Here is a 15,362-nt window from a genome sequence, read left to right as displayed (position 1 = left end):
TCTCTTCTATCTCACCGTTCATTTAGGGTGTTTAAGCCAAGTTCTAGCTCAGATGAGAAAGATCTGCACAATGGTATATCCCAAGGTTCTATTCTTTCTCCACTCCTCCATTCTATTTTTGAGATCCCTTGCCTCCCTTATACAAACCTCTTGTGTTTCTTCATACTTTACGTGGATGGCATCCTTCTGTAACCAACTGACCCTGTTTCCTCTTCATGTCCACTGCAATTGTGTTTAGATTCTATTTTCAATGGTTATTAGATCATAAGTCAATCCTTAATAAAGATATAACAGTGGCTTGTCGGTTATCTGGATCTATGAGTCCTCCCTCTTTCCCATTAACACTTTTGGAACACTAATTACTCCTGTTCCAAGTTTCGTTAATTGGGAGTTATACTGGACACTTCTCTCTCTTTCCTTTCTCAGATTTCCCACTTAAATAAAGATCAGGTTTTGTTTTGTTTTGTTGAAAACTGCGCAGTATCAACTATCTGTTTGCTTCACTAGATTTCATTCACTTCTCCTTTCATATTTTACATCCTGCCTGGGTTACTGTAACATAATCTATGTAGGATTTCTACATTCTTTTCTTAAGAAATTCCAGACCTCTTCAAAATGTGGCTATCAGGCTACTCTGTCACGCTCATGTATGGACCATAAAACAGTATCACTGGTTACCTGTAGAACAAAGGATCATTTACAAAATAGCAGTTTTGACTTTTAAAGCTCACAGTTTTGGCTGTTTCAAAATATTTAGCTAATCTCGCTATACTTCCACCCGTATTCTGTGTTCCTTGAATGACCATCATCTCATCCTTCCCAGACTGAGACTAGCTCACTAAGTTGACTAGATGTAGTGCTTTTTGCTTTCTTGCGCTGCATATCTGGAATAGTTTACCGCTGCATGTCCGTAGTAGTATTGAGTTTAAGAGCTTTATGACAGAGTTGAAAACTTGGCTGTTCCAAGAGGCCTGTGAGGGTTCCGATTGATTAGGTTTTCATGTCTTTAATATCCCTTTGTATGTCTTCTTTGTCATTATTTTCCTGTTCTCTTCTCTCCCCGTCTGTCAGTGTTTGCATTTTTCCCTGTCAGTTAATGGAGTTCTTTTCTTTTTCTTGATATTTTAGTCTTTATACTGCTTTGTTCTGCCTGTCAGTAAAGAGCGGTTTAGCAAATTTTTAATAAACTATAAATGTTGCTCCTTGACCCAACATTTCTGCGCAAGATGTTTTTATTTTGCATATAGTAACATAGTAAATGACGGAAGATAAAAACCTGAATGGTCCATCCAGTCTTTCCCAACTTGACATTTCGCCCATTGTAAGCTCCTTTGAGCAGGGACTGTCCTTTTTGTTAAACTGTACAGTGCTGCGTAACCCTAGTAGCGCTCTAGAAATGTTAAGTAGTAGTAGGTAAACTCATTTCACATGGTATGTGATACTTTATATGTATATCCGAGTTTGATTTGTCCTTGCCGTTCTCAGGGCACAGACCATAGAAGTCCGCCCAGCACTGTTCTTGTACTAAACGTTCCGAAGCTAACGTTGAAGCTCCTTAAAATTTACACTCCAGCCCATCCATATCTATTCAGTTACGATCAGGGCGTAGACAGTAGAAATGTGTCCAGTATTGGTTTTCCTTCCCAATTACTGACATTGCCACCCAGTCTCCATTAAGATTCCATAGATCCATTCCATCTAAACTGGATTCCTTTATGTTTATCCCACGCATGTTTGAATTCCATTATTGTTTTCATCTCCACCACCTCCCGTGGGAGGGCATTCCACGTATCTATATGATGCATTAATATGATAATACAACAGAGCTTTTGCACCCAAACAGACTGATCAGTTCAAGCAGTGTGAATTTTTGAAGTGGTAGTTCACAATTTTACTTTAGATTACTACATAGTGGCTCAGCAGTTACTCAGCTCCCAAAAAAAACCCAGTATGCCTGATGTGTTTGCCAGGCAAAATCATATAAGCTATAATAGAGAACAGTTATGGCTTCAGCCAAAGGAAATGTTGCCTCACCAATTTGCTATATTTAAAGGTGTGAAAATAATATGCAGGTAAAGGTGAGACACTTAATGTATCTAGAATTTCAGAAAGCTTTTGATAATGTCCCCTGTGAGACTTGAGAAAATTAAAAAAAAAAAAAAAATCATGGGATTAGAGGCACTGTTCTGTTGTGGATTGGAAACTGGTTAAAGATCTACATGCAGAAATGGCCTTTTAACGCTACTCTTTCTATCACCAAGTCTTCATTAGCCCAATTTTTGATATTTTGCAGAACCATAAGTTCCCTAAGATTGTTCATGGAGCCATGTCTTTGGACATAAATTTAAAAATAATTAAATGGTCAAGTCTCCCAATGGAGAATAGTGGAGAGATGTTTACTGGGATCAATGCTTTTAACATTTATAATAAACATAAATGATCTGGAATGGGCAAGACAACTAATGTGATTAAATTTGCAGATGACACAAAACTATTGAAAGTAGTTAAATACTGGAGGACCTTGGGAGACTGGAAGACTGGGCATCCAAATGTTAGATGAAATTTAGTGTGGACAAATGCAAAGTGAATAATATTGGTAAGAATAATCCAAATTATAGCTATAAGATGCTAGATCCACATTGGGAGTCGTTACCCAGGAAAAAGATTTAGGTGTCATCATAGACAGTACATTGAAATCTTCTGCTCAGTATGTGGCAGCGGCCAAAAAAAGCAAACCATGTTAGGAATTATTAGGAGAGGAATAGAAAATAAAATAAATATTATAATGCCTCTATTGCACAATGGTGCAACCTCACCTTCAGTATTGTGTTTGATAAATTTAGGTACCACATCTCAAAGATCTAGCAGCATTACAAAAGGTACAAAGAAGAGCAAACAAAATGATTAAGAGGATAGAACTCCTCTCTTATGAGGAAAAGCTTAAGTAATAGGGCTGTTCAGCTTGAGAAGAGCTAATTGAGGTGGGATGTCTACAAAATCCTGAGTAGAGTAGATTGTGAGAGAAAATCAATTTGCATTTACTCAAAGTGCAGAGACTAGTTGACATGCCATGAAGTAGTAGTTGGGTCTGAATAAAGACTTCTCAAAATTGGACAAGTTCCTGGAAGTAGTCCATGAGCTATTAAGGTAGACACTGGGGAAAACCACTGCTTATCCCTGGGGTCAGTAGCATGGAATCTTGCTATTCTTTGGGATTCTGTCAGGTACTTGTGACTTGGATTGGCCACTGTTGGAAACAGGATAATGGACTGGATTGCACTGTTCCCTCTAAGCTGAGCGGGAGTCCTCCAACTGCATTGGGGATGGGGGGGGGGGAGAGGAGGGTGATTTTTCAATGATGTGTTTTCATTTGCTAGGGACAGGCAGGTTCCCTGGAGTCCTGCAGAGCTTGAAAATGTGATACTGAAACAACACCCCCACTGGCAGGGCTGTAGGTGGAGGACTCCCACTCAGCTTTGAGGGAACAGTGCTGGAAGAACCTTTAGTCTGGCTCAGTATAGCAATTCTTATGTACTTACGTTGAATATTATAACCATATGCGGTTGAGTTCTTATAGCGTCTTCCTCCAGGTGTGTTTTTTGAGAGAAGTATAATAGAAGGCAGGGTACAAGGGTGGGCATTCATGAACGTGCATTCATTTCATATGGTGGGGATGCCTAAAAATTTAAAATTTGTGCAAATCACTTGTGCATACATATACCTAGAAATTAGCATATGCGCTATTGATTTTCATGCACAAAAACATTCTTCTGTGCATACAATATGTGCAAAACCACAAAGATGTGGAGAAAAACATGGGGAAATTAACTTTCCTCAGGCTTTACTTGCAACCCCTCTTTTTCATTTCTTGCTTAATCATAAGCAGCAGATTGGGGTGGACCATAGGGACCATGGCCCCACCAATACTTTAAACACAGCATTGGCAATTAGAGAGCTTGGAGGTAAGACTGAAAACTGTTTTTATTTAGTCTCTCCAAGCAAAACATGTATTCCACTGGTCCCCTCTTAATTCTAGGACTGGGACCTGGAACCATAAGACTTCACTTGCAACTGCTTGTTTTTTGGATTGTTTTCTAACCCCCTCCTCCCCTCCCCCCCCCCCCCCCCCCCCCCCCACCCAGCCCCAAAAAAAAAAGCAACTTTAGTTCAGTCATAGCAGCAACAGTCTTTAGCTAAGGGCCATGTACTCCTGCAAACCTGCTCCCAAATCTGATCTCTAGGTGTTGCCATTGAATGATAACTTACTCCCCCCATGTTTCAGCATTTGTAAGGTTTGACTTGCCATAGCAAAAGTTGGGTTTCAGACCTTTCTATCATGAAGAGAGAAGCTTAAGTCCCACTCTAGTACCTGTACAAAACTAAGGATATATTTCTGACCCAAACCGGAGACTGTAGTTAGCACTCCAGTCCTCATTCTGGAAAGTGTCCTTGTAGATGAGGTTTTATATAAACTATTAGTTGTACTAGCTACATGCAGGTGGTTCATTAGGGTTGTGTCAGAAGGCTGCAACTATTTCTGTTGTGATTAGTATACAAATCATCCACCTAGAAGGGCATCAAGACTGAATCCTGAGGAACTGCTCAAGTTAAAAAATCTACTTCTCCTTGGTGATGAATGCAATTTGAAGAAGAAAAGGTAGAGACTTTGTTACTTTCTAATGCATATGACGACTGGAAGATACCACCCCATTCTAGATTCTAAGAAGATTGAACACGTATCTTATGACACAAGTTCAAGATGGCTGTTTTAGGCTGTCTAATACACTTTCTGGGCAAAGGAGATAAATAATGTTTTCTGGATTTGAGAGAGGTGTATACATACACAGATAACTTCTGTGGTTTATATTTCTCATGTTCATGATAATCACCACCTCCAGGACCATGTGCTGCTTTTAGCCTGGAATCCATTCTGTGGATATTCATAAAATGTATTCCTGCCATTGAGCATTCTTAAAGAAAATAAGAATTCATGTGCTTCAATACTGAAAATAATATCCATGAAGAAAGGGATGCTAAATAATGTCCAAAATGTTCATCCCCTTTCAGCTGTGCATTGTATATTTGCTTCATGATAAGGCAGCTACAAAGTTGGTCAGTGGTCTCTGTCATATAGCATATGGGGACAGACTTATGGACCTCAATGTGTATACTCAGGAAGAAAGGCGGGAGAGAAGGGGGATATGATAGACATGTTTAAATATCTGTGTCATTAACTACTGGAAGTGAGCCTTTTTCAAATGAAAGAAAACTCTGGAATGAGTGGACATAGGATGAAGATAAGAGGTTATAGATTCAGGAGTAATCTAAGGAAATACTTCTTCACTGAAAGGGTGGTGGACATGTGTGGATTAACCTCCCAGTGGAGGTGGTGCACACAAGGAGGCTTATTTTCAAAGCACTTAGCCTCCCAAAGTTCCATAGAAACATATGGAACTTAGCCTCCCAAAGTGCTTTGAAAATATGCCTCAAGGTCTGTGAGTTTAAGGAAAAGCATGGGACAGACATATGGGATCCTTAGGGGAAAAGAGGATATGTTGGTGGCTGATGATGGGCAGACTGGATAGGCCATTTGGCCCTTAACTGCTGTCATATGTCTATGTTTGTGTTTCTAAAAGCAACATCATATATAGTCTCACTGTAATCTGATCAGTAGTACCCAGGGTCAAAATATCAAATCAATCCTTTGTTTTCGCCAGACCAGCCCAAAATCTGTCGGTTATGCCTGTTGACCAGATGGAGACAGAGAGCAAAAGACTATGAACCCTGCCCTATAAGGGCCCCTGTAGCCTAAGTTCTACAGTATTTCTCTTCTTTAGCAGATGGTGACGTCATACCCTTGCAGCTTTTGATAGGCAAAATATAATTATTATAAATAACGCAAGCTCTGACATTTGTGTTTATTAAAAAGTAGCTATAAGATGCTTAATAGCAAGTTATTAAGTGAGAGAATAGTCCCACAAGAGTAGCCCACCACATTCTTCTAAGTGATCAAAATACATTTACAATGTTACAATGTTGACAGATTGAACCCAAAACGAGCTGTGTTTCAGCTCCCAAGCCTTCGCCAGGGGTTCCTAAAAAGAAAACAAATGTAGAAAGTTTTACATCACAATGCCACTATAACAATCTATAAAAATAAAGAAAAATGAAATAAATGAAGCAGAGGATAAAACTATGGAAAAATGAAATAAATGAAGCAGAGGATAAAACTATGGAATAATGATGTGTACCAAAACACATACCTTATGAGCGAGTGATGTGATCATAAGTGTGGATAATAAAAATATCAATGCTAAAAATAATGCCAAAATATATATATAATAAATATAAAACTAGAAAAGACATTGCTTATAAATGCAACAGAACTACATAAGAGCATATTATAAATAACTGGGCTTTCTGAATTATGAAAACATAAATATAAAGTCTTCAGTGTTAAACCATGATAAATATCAGCAAGAGAAAAATAAAGAATGAATGGCTTATAAACAAGTCAAAATTATACTGGTTATTCTCCTCCTTTAATAGCGCTAAACACTGACATATTTAACATATAAATATAAACACTCAATATAATAGGTTTTTAAATGTGCTGTAATTATATCAAACTTACATAAGAGGCACAAGAAGTTCTCTTGAGGACAAGCAGGCTGCTTGTTCTCACTGATGGGTGATGTCCAACAGCAGCCCCAGGATCGGAAGGTTTTCCTAGCAACAAGTTTTGCTAGCCCTCATGTGCGCATGCGCGACCGTCTTCCCTCCCGTAGTGCGAGCATGTCCCTCAGTCTTTTTCTTTCCGCGGCTCAGGGCGGTTGTTTTCAGGTGTTCTGCGCCCCAGAAGAGACCCTCGCAGCGTTTCACCGCGTTTTTCACCAATGTTCGGCGTGTGTGTATGACTTTGTTCGTTTGTTTCTGTCTTCTTACAAAAAAAAAAAAAAAAGAGTTCCCTTATTTTCTTTAGTTTTTTTCCTGTAAGTTTTCTTTTTCTTGTCGTGTGCGGCCTATTTTGGCCGCCCGTACGAGTTTTTTCCCTTTTTTGGTGTCTTTGGCACCATCGCGCACTTTGACCTCGCCGGCGAGATTTTTCCGCCCATGTCCTCGAAGCCTGCCAACGGCTTCAAGAAGTGCACGCGGTGCAACCGGACCATCTCGTTGACTGATAGACACGTCTCGTGTCTTCAGTGTTTGGGAGTGGGTCATCGTCCCAACGCCTGCACGCTTTGTCTTCAGCTCAAAAAGAGGCCCCAGGAGCGAGATTGGCCCAGTGGAACTTGTTGTTCGGAGCCAGGTCCGGTCCTTAGACGTCGACGGAGCCAGCGGCACCAAGGTCATCGACGGTATTGATGTCGGCATTGGAGGGTGCATCGACGTCCGGAGTGCAGGTGATGGCTGTCCAGAGATCCCACACTGGTAGCAGTGAGCCATCGAGTGGGTATCCACCTGCCTCGAGGGCTCCTGCGTTGCAGGTCCCCCCGAGGAGACGTGTGGATTCCACGTTCCTCCTCTTCGATACCGGGAGGTACGGGTACCGTGCTTCGAGCGAAGGCGACGAAGCATCGGTCACCTTCCTGACACGGTACCGAGAGCTCCAGGGCGCCGAGGGAATCGGCACCCGAAAAGCGTCAAAACCGAGAGGACCGCTCACCCTCTATACAAGAGATGTCGATGCGCTCTGCTCCGGACAGCCCGGTACCGCCTCCGCACTCCAGACAGGTTCTGACATCGTCGCCAGTACCGTCCCCATTGCCTTGCTCGACAGCCACTCTAGACAAGTGTCTCAAGGCCATTCTTCCAGGGATCTTGGAAAGGCTGCTGCGTTCATCTGCTCCGGTACCGGGGGGTGCTTGCGCCCTCAGTGCCGTCGAGAGATACGGCGGCTGGCTCTCTGCCCGTGGTGCGGTCTGCGACGCCGGTGCCACTTGCGGCATCGAATCCTGCTGCCACCCAAGTTGACTTCCCGCTGACGTCGCCGGCGGCGCGGGAGTCTTCTTCTCGGCACCGTCATCAAGGACCTAGTTCCTCGGCGTCGAGACGGGCTCGGCTCGGACTGAAGTTCATGAACTTGTGTCCGATACCGAAGGTGTGGCCTCGTGGGAGGCAAGAGGAAGACCCAAGATATTTCTCTGACGAGGAGTCTTGCGGTCTTCCTTCTGATCCCACTCCTTCGCCAGAGAGAAAGCTTTCTCCCCCTGACAATTTGTCTTTCTCATCATTTGTCCGGGAAATGTCTACGGCCATTCCCTTCCCTGTGGTTACTGAGGATGAGGCTGAGGTGTTCAAGGTCCTGGACTATCCTTCGCCAACTAAGGAGTCGTCCACTGTTCCCCTTCATAATGTCCTGAAACAGACATTGATGGCAAACTGGACGAAACCCTTAAGTAATACCCACATTCCCAAGAAGATTGTGTCCCAGTATCTGATCCATGAAGACCCAGTTGCCTCATGACTCTGGTGTTGTGGATCTGGCTCTCAAGAAAGTTAAGAGTACTAGAGAGTACGCCTCGGCGCCCCCGGGGTGGGACTCTAGGTCTCTGGACTCTTTTGGGAGGAAGACCTACCACTCTGCTATGCTCATGTCCAAGATCCAATCCTACCAGCTCTACACGAGCATCCACTTGAGGAACAATGTGCGGCAGCTGACAGACTTGGTAGATAAACTCCCATCGGAGCAGGCCAAGCCTTTTCAGGAGGTGGTCAGGCAGCTGAAGGCGTGTTGCAAATTCCTGTCCAGGGGTACTTACAACACTTATGATGTTTCATCCAGAGCCGCTGCTCAAGGTATAGTGATGCGCAGACTCTCATGGCTGCGTGCCTCTGACCTGGAGAATAGAGTCCAGCAGCAGATAGCGGATATTTTTGGCGAGAAGGTTGAACAGGTGATAGAGCACCTCCAGCAGCGGGACACAGCCTTCGACAAACTCTCCCACCGGGCGCCTTCAGCATCTACCTCGACAGGTAGACGTTTTTATGGGGGCAGGAGGAATGCTCCCTACACTTATAATAAGCGCAGGTACAATCCACCTGCCCGCCAGCCTGCTCAGGCTAAGCCCCAGCACGCTCGTTCTCGTCAACAGCGTGCGCCTCCACAGGCCCCTGCAGCTCCCCAGGAAAAGCAAGGGACAGGCTTTTGACTGGCTCCAGGCGAGCATAGCCGACATAAAAGTGTCCGTGCCGGACGATCTGCCGGTAGGAGGGAGGTTAGCATTTTTTCACCAAAGGTGGCCTCTTGTAACCTCCGACCGGTGGGTTCTTCAAATAGTCCGGCTGGGATACTCCCTCAATTTGATCTCCAAATTGTCCCCCAGGAGCTCAGTCCTTCAGCTTCCAGCACAAGCGGGTACTTGCAGAGGAACTCTCCGCCCTTCTCAGCGCCAGTGCGGTCGAGCCCATGCCACCGGGGCAAGAAGGGCTGGGATTCTATTCCAGGTACTTCCTTGTGGAAAAGAAAACAGGGGGGATGCGTCCCATCCTAGACCTAAGGGCCCTGAACAAATATCTGGTCCGAAAAAAGTTCAGGATGATTTCCCCGGGCACCCTTCTTCCCATGATTCAGAAAAACGATTGGCTATGCTCTCTGGAGTTCAAGGATGCTTACACTCGCATTCCGATACTGCCAGCTCACAGGCAGTATCTTCGATTTCGTCTGGGAACACGTCACTTTCAGTACTGTGTACTACCCTTTGGTCTCGCCTCTGTGCCCAGAGTGTTCACAAAATGCCTGGCAGTTGTGGCGGCGTCTGTGCACAGACTGGGAGTGCATGTGTTCCCTTATCTCGACGATTGACTGGTAAAGAACACCTCGGAGGCAGGAGCTCTACAATCCATGCAGATGACTATTCAACTCCTGGAGCTATTAGGGTTTGTGATAAATTATCCAAAGTCCCACCTTCTTCCAGTTCAAAGACTCGAATTCATAGGAGCTCTGCTCGACTCCCAGACGGCTCATGCCTATCTTCCCGAGGCGAGGACAGACAATCTCCTGTCCCAATGTTTCCTGGGTACGAGCGTCTCAGCAGATCACAGCTCGGCAGATGTTGAGATTGCTCGCCCACATGGCCTGCACAGTTCATGTGACTCCCATGGCCCGTCTTCACATGAGTTCAGCTCAATGGACCCTAGCATCCCAGTGGTATCAAGCTGCGGGGGATCTAGAGGACGTGATCCAGCTGTCCACAGTTTTTCTCAAATCCCTTCACTGGTGGACAATTTGCTCCAATTTGACCTTGGGACGTCCCTTTCAAATTCCTCAGCCGCAAAAAGTGCTGACAGATGCGTCTCTCCTGGGGTGGGGAGCTCATGTTGATGGGCTCCACACCCAAGGCTGTTGGTCCCTCCAGGAAACAGGTTTTCAGATCAACCTCCTGGAGTTGCGAGCGTTCTGGAACGCGCTAAAGGATTTCAGAGATCGGCTGTCCAATCACATTATTCAAATTCAGACAGACAATCAGGTTGCCATGTATTACATCAACAAGCAGGGGGACACTGGATCTCGCCCCCTGTGTCAGGAAGCCGTCAGGATGTGGCTTTGGGCTCACCAACACGGCATGTTTCTCCAGACTACGTATCTGACAGGCGTAAACAACAGTCTGGCCTACAGGTTGAGCAGGATAATGCAACCTCACAAGTGATCTCTCAACTTGAGAGTTGTCCGCAAGATCTTCCAAGTGTGGGGCACCCCCTTGGTGGATCTTTTTGCCACTCAGATCAATCACAAGGTCCCTCAGTTCTGTTCAGACTTCAGGCCCACGGCAGACTAGCATTGGATGCCTTTCTCCTTTATTGGGGGAGAGGCCTCCTGTATGCGTATCCTCCCATACCTTTGGTAGGGAAGACTTTGCTGAAACTCAAGCAGGATCGTGGAACCATGATTCTGATCGCACCCTTTTGGTTGTTCTCCGAAGAACCGTGGAGATTGGAGTGTTTTCCAACCCTCATTACTCAGAACGAGGGGGCGCTTCTGCATCCCAACCTCCAGTCCCTGGCTCTCACGGCCTGGATGTTGAGAGCGTAGACTTTGTTCCTTGAGTCTCTCCGAGGGTGTCTCCAGAGTACTGCTTGCTTCCAGGAAAGATACCACGAAGAGGTGTTATTCGTTCAAATGGAAGAAGTTTGCCGTCTGGTGTGACAGCAAGGCCCTAGATCCTCGTTCCTGTCCTACACAGACCCTGCTTGAATACCTTCTACACTTGTCTGAGTCTGGTCTTAAGACCAACTCTGTAAGAGTTCATCTTAGTGCAATTAGTGCTTTTCATTACCGTGTGGAAGGTAAGCCTATCTCTGGGCAGCCTTTAGTTGTTCGCTTCATGAGAGGTTTGCTTTTGTCAAAGCCCCCTGTCAAGCCTCCTACAGTGTCATGGGATCTCAATGTTGTTCTCACCCAGCTGATAAAACCTCCTTTTGAGCCACTGAACTCCTGCCATCTGAAGTACTTGACCTGGAAGGTCCTTTTCTTGGTGGCGTTCACTTCAGCTCGTAGAATCAGTGAGCTTCAAGCCTTGGTAGCTCATGCTTCGTATACCAAATTTCATCATAACAGAGTGGTCCTCCGCACTCACCATAAGTTCTTGCTGAAGGTGGTGTCGGAGTTCCATCTGAATCAGTCAATCATCTTGCCAACCTTTTTTCTCCGACCTCATACCCGCCCTTCTGAACGTCAGTTGCATACATTGGACTGCAAGCAAGCATTGGCCTTCTATCTGGAGCGGACAAGCCCCTTCAGACAGTCCGCCCAAATGTTTGTTTCTTTTGATCCCAACAGAAGGAGAGTGGCTGTCGGGATCAAATTGGCTAGCAGATTGCATTTCCTTCACTCACGCCCCAAGCTGGGCTGACTCTTGAGGGTCATGTCACGGCTCATAGTGTTAGAGCCATGGCAGCGTCAGTGGCCCACTTGAAGTCAGCCACTATTGAAGAGATTTGCAAAGCTGCGACGTGGTCTTCTGTCCACACATTCACATCTCATTACTGCCTCCAGCAGGATACCCGACGCGACAGTCGGTTTGGGCAGTCGGTGCTGCAGAATCTGTTTGGGGTTTAGAATCCAACTCCACCCCCCTAGGCCCAATTTTATTCTGTTCCAGGCTGCACTCTCAGTTAGTTGTTACTGTTAGGTCAATCTCAGTTATGTCCTCGCCGTTGCGAGGTCCAGTTCACCAATGTTTGTTGTTTTGAGTGAGTCTGGTAGCTAGGGATACCCGTGAGAACAAGCAGCCTGCTTGTCCTTGGAGAAAGCGAAGTTACTTACCTGTAGCAGATATTCTCCGAGGACAGCAGGCTGATTGTTCTCACAAACCCGCCCACCTCCTCTTTGGAGTTGTCTTCCCTTGTTCTTTGCTTTTTATTTGACTGAGGGACACGCTCGCGCTAGCAAAACTTGTTGCTAGGAAGATCTTCCGATCCTGGGGCTGCCGTTGGACGTCATCCATCAGTAAGAATAATCAGCTTGCTGTCCTCGGAGAATACCTTTCACAGGTAAGTAACTTCGCTTTACTGTCCCTGGATCCTCCATCTATTGTCTGATCTGCCACAAAATATTTTAAATCTTAATGTTTCTTTACATACTTATATAGTCTGTAAAAACATCACTGTGTCTTTAGCATCTGTGCTTACGAGGAACCCGCTGAAGTTCAAGCACTTCCCTACGTTTATTCTCATAAATATGGAGTATGTGACGTCATAAGTAAAACGTTTACTAAACAAGCTGTACTAGTTCTAATCTCTCTTTAGCATCAAAAACAAGGCCATTGTAATAAACCCGACTTGTTATTATTACACATTGAAGTAAATACTAAAAGATATTTAAAATCATGCCATGCTAATATGTCTGCATTGTCCCACTATGGGAATAAAATGCCACTATGATAGAAACCCCATCAACAGAGTGAAAGCATAGCCCACTTGTACATAGTGGCATCAGGCACCTTGTATCATAAATATATTGAATGTAAGTCGGGGCCTACCTTATCTCTACAAGCTGCAATTGTAGCAGCAGATATCAAAAAAGATGCCGGCAATCAAGTTGGCAAAATAACTGCATGGCTTCCAGCTGCTACCATTTGTAGACGGACATGCTCATGAATATGGAATATCTGACGTCACTAGTTAAAAGGAGTGAAATTCTCCAAACTAATCATTGAACAATAACAAAATGTGAAAAAATATAAGAGATACATTAAAAAAAATGGATGGAATGGCCACAATAAAATTGTGCAACTTAAAAGCAAACTATAAAAGCATATACTATGTCTATAAAATGTAATAAAAGTGATATAGGGGAGAAACTATTGTCATAAAAATATGAATTTTAAAAAGTATGACATCTTGACATTAAATCTTCAGTATAATACCATTTAAAGATATGTGGCAATGCTTATGTCTAAAACCTATAACATTTTATAAAATATAGTAATGCTCAGTCATGAAACTATGCATAGCTTGTGTTCACAAAAAATGAATCAGTTCTACTTCCTGATTTAAACCTTGTGGAGTTGTTGTCCAATTCTTAATTTAACCTCTGTTCCAGCTGCAACAGGAATCTTTCAAGATCACCACCTTTCCAATTCTGTCTAAGGTTTCTAAAAACAAAAAAATTGAAGTTCATTGATTGTATGTTGTTTCTCAATCTACTCCTCCTCTAGCTGAGATAACATTTAACCATTTCTCTGACCTCATGTGCAACTTTCTTTAAAATCACCTTACTTTCTAACTCTTCCTATTTTCTTATCCTTCTATATGTTACATCTTTGCTTTACCCTTCACTATCACCTATAATGTTCTATTACGTATTGGTGACGTAAAACATATACCATGCCATACTTTGTATTGTTTTTTAATATTTTTACTGCTGTAATTGTCTATTGCTCATGCTTGATCTATTCTTACTGTACACCACCTTGAGTGATTTCCTTCAAAAAGGCGGTAAATAAATCCTAATAAATAAATCTAGTGTTCCATCAGTTGTGCGGATCTGACTTGCCTGTTAATATAACTCCTTTGCTCCACGATCCTTGTCCTTATCATCCTCATAGTTTTGCCAATATAAGTGCCCTGTTTACTAAGTCACATTAGCGTTTTAGTGCGCGCTAAACACTGGAGCCACCCATATATTCCTACGACTGACTTAGTATTTAGCGCGTGCTAATCATTAGCTCACTGTAAAAATGCTAAAGCACTCTTAGTGCTGCTTAGTAAGCAGGGCCCTAAATTAGTTTGCGTGGACATATAACAATATATATTAGAAAACTGGAGTTACATGTACTATTAAAATTAAGTTTATATTCCCTTCTAGAGGTTGGGTTTGTGAAAGTAAAGACATTGAGTGTTTACATAGCAGTATTTTGAGCCACAGGGCCCATGACCATTATTTGAAATAGGAATCACATTGCATGGTGGCAAAACTGAAGATGCTAGAAGATTTTTTAGATTCGAATTATGAGAGTAGGCAATCACAGGTTTTGTATTCTGAAAGCATGGACGTTGTTGTAATATATGCCAATGTCTGAGTATGGTATTGTGTATATCCTGTGATAGAAAAGAAAACCTAAGTGCACACACCAAGGTGGTGATTTCTTATTCTGGCCAGTTTTAAGCAGTACTCCCCTCATTTTAGATTGGGCCGTACAATACCCTTCCTTTATACTCAAAAGGTGTGTTTGTGTTTTGGTATACATGTCATTGTTCTATAGTTTTATCCTCCACTTCATGTATTTTATTTTATTTTTCTAGATTGTTATATAGGTATTGTGATGTAAAGCTTTCTACATTTGTTTTATTTTTAAGGATCCCTGACGAAGGCCTGGGAGCCGAAACACGGCTCGTGTTGGGTTCAATTTGTCAACATTGTAACGTTTTGGATAATAAACGTGTTTTGATCACTTAGAAGATTGTGGTTGACTACTTCCACTCTTGTGGATTATCTTTTATTTTTTTTTGTGGAAGCTTTTGCTTTCCTGTTTTGCTTGTGTTAAGTGAGATGAAACAGTGTCTCATTTTCTCCCCCTTCCTCTTTTGAATGTCCAAGTGTTGGCTTCACAGACATGGAAATATGGTGCAATTAAATCTATTTGTCCTTCTGCAAAGCAAGCATTTAACAGCTGTGCAGTTAGAAACCAATTTGTCTGCTGTTAGTCTGGCATCTGATGAAACTCCTGAGATTACCTCAGGCCTGTTCCTCTAGGTCAGCCATCTAGGCAGGAATACAGCAAAGTCTTCCCTTTCCATATATAAGTCAGGACACTGGTATATATGGTAAAGTATCCACTATGTGGAAGGGAAGATGAGATGGGGTGGATGAACAGGGACATCAGAAGATAGTGGTGTATTTAGAAGAGGAGATGAACTGG

General features: G+C 43.4%; 1 protein-coding gene across 1 annotated transcript in view; it reads left to right on the top strand.

The window, feature by feature from the left end:
* Positions 1–15,362, top strand: part of WNK1 (WNK lysine deficient protein kinase 1) — a 515,889-nt gene that overhangs the window by 295,683 nt on the left and 204,844 nt on the right.

The sequence above is a fragment of the Microcaecilia unicolor genome, chromosome 9, assembly GCF_901765095.1.
Source record: "Microcaecilia unicolor chromosome 9, aMicUni1.1, whole genome shotgun sequence".
In the NCBI taxonomy this organism is placed as follows: Eukaryota; Metazoa; Chordata; class Amphibia; order Gymnophiona; family Siphonopidae; genus Microcaecilia; species Microcaecilia unicolor.
This window is presented reverse-complemented; position numbering and strand designations above follow the sequence as displayed.